At 34.6% G+C, this 3,954-nt stretch overlaps 1 long non-coding RNA gene across 1 annotated transcript; it reads left to right on the forward strand.

Annotated features, from left to right (window-relative positions):
- The first annotated feature begins 440 nt into the window (after positions 1-440).
- On the forward strand, positions 441-1,966 carry LOC131618308 (uncharacterized). Its single transcript, XR_009288794.1, has 3 exons — positions 441-584; positions 1,357-1,416; positions 1,557-1,966. It is a non-coding gene; the product is annotated as an uncharacterized LOC131618308 (long non-coding RNA).
- The last annotated feature ends 1,988 nt before the right edge of the window (positions 1,967-3,954 follow it).

The raw sequence follows: 3,954 nt of genomic DNA on the forward strand, positions 1-3,954 counted from the left end.
TTATAGTGTATAATACTCATACAAAAATAAAAACAATTAAATAGTTTTTGCACTTAAAGATGCTCAAAGTATTATGTTTGTCCTTTCAACACAATAGTAACATAAAAACATGATAATCATTATAACTCATCATTATCAATTAAATTATCAACCTTTCATGGTATAAAAAAGATTATTTTAAAAATGTTATACCATGATAAAATTATTTTTACAAGTAATGCACAATTGCGCGATATAACATAATTATACATATGTTGAACATATTGTCAAATTTTTTATATAAAAATTCGATGATAGGGCATGAAATTGCATAGTTTATTTTACATTCTAATTCACATTTCTTTGATTCACATTGATATACAAAATATATTAGGACTTATGCATTTACACTTCATTATTACAAAAAGACACGTCTTTTTGATGCTTTCAGAAATTTCAATCTCCATTTATACCCCAAATCATTATATTGATATATAAAACAATATGACATTGATTACTAACAAATACAATTGCTTGCATGTATATTCATTGAAGTATTTTACCATAATTCTAAAAAATGTGATATAATCTTTATGAATTGTGTGGTATGGGTATTGTAATTATGTTACCATGATATGACATATGCATTATATAATCTATTTTTGGATGTTTATGTTGTGGAAGTAATATCCCTATTGACATGGGTGATTATTTTTTTTCCCGTTATTAATGAGGGATACAACCCAAAACACTTAAATAAACACTTTTCTTCTAGTGGAGATGCCCTCCATATCAATTATATATAATCTATAGATTTCCATAGGACAATCCTCAAACACCTTAACTCATATACTTTGACTAAGAGCTAATGTTTCTAAGCCATATGCACAAGTATGGGCTTTCCTATATACATGATTTAAACATAAGTCGTTACAACATTTCAACTCCTTTTGAATTTGTATGACTAAATTAATCCCTGGTCCAACATGACTATGTCTTTTGGTTATTGCCTCATACACATTCTTGGAATCTAACTGGATGTTGATTTTATATTTGCCTATATTTTGAATCGTCTTTATGCTTTTGAATACTCCCCATAGCTCCACATTCATGATACCAGATTTATTTATATGCTTAGTAAATCCCAATATCAATTGCCCTCTCCTGTCTCTTAATACTCCGCCTCATCCTACATATCTACCATGATGCCCAATCCCGTCTACATGGAGCATTAACCAATCATCTATTGTTGGCTTCTAACTGATATTTATTTTAGTTTGTATCTTCAAGGCAATTATAGTTAGCAACTTCTTGCTTAACAGGTATTGCTGCACTCTGGTTTCAATTATTCTAACCATGTTGTCTGACATGATGCAGTCCTCAACAAACAACCTCTGGTTACACCATTTCCATATAACATGACATGAAGTTGCCCAGGTTGCTTGTCATTCCTCATTATTATGCCTACTCATATTCCTTTGCATACTCAGTCAAATACATTCATGCATATTTAAACTAAAAAATATTTCCCATTTATCAGCTTTAATGTTAACCAAATGTGCTTCACCATCTTGCAGTCCCTTAAAGCATGCATAATGGTTTCATCTCTTCCTCCATATTCTGCACACTCTGCATCAGTGAGCTACCTTTGAGCAAGGAATAAATTTGTTTACAACCCTTTATGATGAAATATAGCCATATGAACATTCATATTCTTTTTAAAACATTGATCCTCCAAATGTTCTTCCAATCCTTCCCAAGATCATTTGTCGCTTTGTGTGTGCTTGTTGCATTAGTAGTTGATATAGTGAAGCTTCCTAAAAGAATTCATCTTACCCTAAATCTTGCCTTGGAGGATGGATATCTACAATTAGCTCCAAAATTTCTATCTTGAAGCATGCCTACAATGTTTTCTTATCCCACCCCCCATTTCCATTAATGAATCAAACAACTTTGTAACTTTGATGAGTATTCAGGTTAACATTGATATGATTGTTAGGAGTAAATTAATGGTAAATTCATGTGTTAATAGAAGTAATTTAGTCTCCAAATCAATGCAAATTGTGATAAATCCATAGGTTTTTATTAAGAATTGAATTGAACAAGTTTAGTTCGTGCGTAAAGCAAATCGAATCACTTGTGGGTGTTGTTGTTGTAGGTTTAGAGCTGAATTGAAGCTTGAGAAGAACATGAGGAGTAAAGAGAGCTGAAAGTCTCAAAGGCAGAAGAAAAAGATGGAAATTGCAAAGGGCGCGCCGCGGAAGTCATGTGAGGCGGCGCGAGAATATCTCTGTTTAAGGGCGCGCCGCGGGAGTTCTAGTCAGCGCCGCGCCAAAGTTTCTGTTTGTGAGCGCGCCGCGCCAGTCCGATGCCGCGTCGCGGCCTCGGCGTTAAAAGCCCAAAACTTCTATTTAAAAGCCCTAGCTTCCAAGAGAAAAACAACTTTTGTGAAGAGCGAAATTAGGAGAGCAATCTGAAGGTGCAGCCACAAGCATCAATTGAAGACCAATTCTCTATCAAGCGAAGACATTCCTTTGATGAAGATGAATTCTTCCATTAATCTTTGTGTGTTCTTCATGTCTATGGAGAGCTAAACCCCTCTTGTTGAATCTAAGGTAGTAGTTAACCTATGAATATACAATACCATTAATTAATTCCTGTGAACAATTATTTGAATTCATTATCAATAAGAAATCTTGTTTTTATTCTTAAATTATCGTTGAATCTTTGATCGAAAGAAAGGATTTAACTTTTGCCCTAGGTTACTATATTGATTCAATTGCAATTTGCAGAGATGGAATTGTAATTGGGTTTTCATAATTATCGTTCTTAATTACTATTATCGTTATTGATATTTGGAGAGATCGAATCTCATACCGGTAAAAGTTATCTAATTTGATTTGCAGACATGGAATCTTATTTGAGGATAAGTGAAGATAATGAGTCAAAAGATTGTTCAATTGTGAATTAATTGATAATTGTATAGGAATAGGTTGATGAACCCTAAGGTTCAACATATTTCTCTAATCGTTAACAACAGTTCATTACTCGCTTTTAATTTATTGTTTACTTTTGATATTATTAGAATTATAAAACAAACCAACTCAATTTTCCTAACTCAAAATAAACAACTATAGAACGGCAGTGATATTAACCAATCCCTGTGGATACGATATATTACTGAAAATATTTACCCACAAATACTTTCAACAAATTGGCGCCGTTGCCGGGGATTGGTGTCAATATTGCACGCATTGCAATAGTTCTTATTTTGAGTTTTAATTTTTATTTTCTCGATTTGGTTGTTTCACGTGTTTGCTAGTTTTTGCAGAAGATCGTGTATGCGCAGTAAAGTTCCCAGTGATCAACTTCTTTTTGATCCCGAGATCGAAAGGACCGCTAGGAGGTTAAAAAGCAAAGCACGAAGAAGAGCAAACATAGCAAAAGCAAGAGACAACGCAACCGCGACATCGTCACAACAACTTGAAACCATTGACGAGTTGCAAGAAGGATTCTTCTTTCACGAACTATTCACGGAAGAAGACCCGGAAGTTATTATACAACCTATTGTTGTCAACATGGCTGCTAATGGTCCATGTGCTAATAGTCCAAGACTCAATCCTCAGTTCGCTAGAACTGCCGCCAACGGGCGACCGACAAAACTGAAGACCGGTATCATACAACTGATTTGTGCAAGTCCTTTCGCCGGATTGGACCATGAAGACCCGTACACGCATCTTACTCGATTCTATGAGTTAGCGGGTACCACGGGTGTCGCTCAAGCTGATGAGGAAGCATTATTTAAGAGGTTGTTCCCACACTCTTTGCTATCCAAGGCAAAAGATTGGTACTTGGATCAACCTGAAGCAGTGATGACTAATTGGAACACATTAGAAGAAAAATTTCTGGAAAGGTTTTACTCTCAAAACCGATTCTTCGAAGCAAAAACAGCGATAGCAGTATTTTCTCAAGGTA

Source organism: Vicia villosa, linkage group LG7 (genome assembly GCF_029867415.1).
Source record: "Vicia villosa cultivar HV-30 ecotype Madison, WI linkage group LG7, Vvil1.0, whole genome shotgun sequence".
Classification (NCBI taxonomy): domain Eukaryota; kingdom Viridiplantae; phylum Streptophyta; class Magnoliopsida; order Fabales; family Fabaceae; genus Vicia; species Vicia villosa.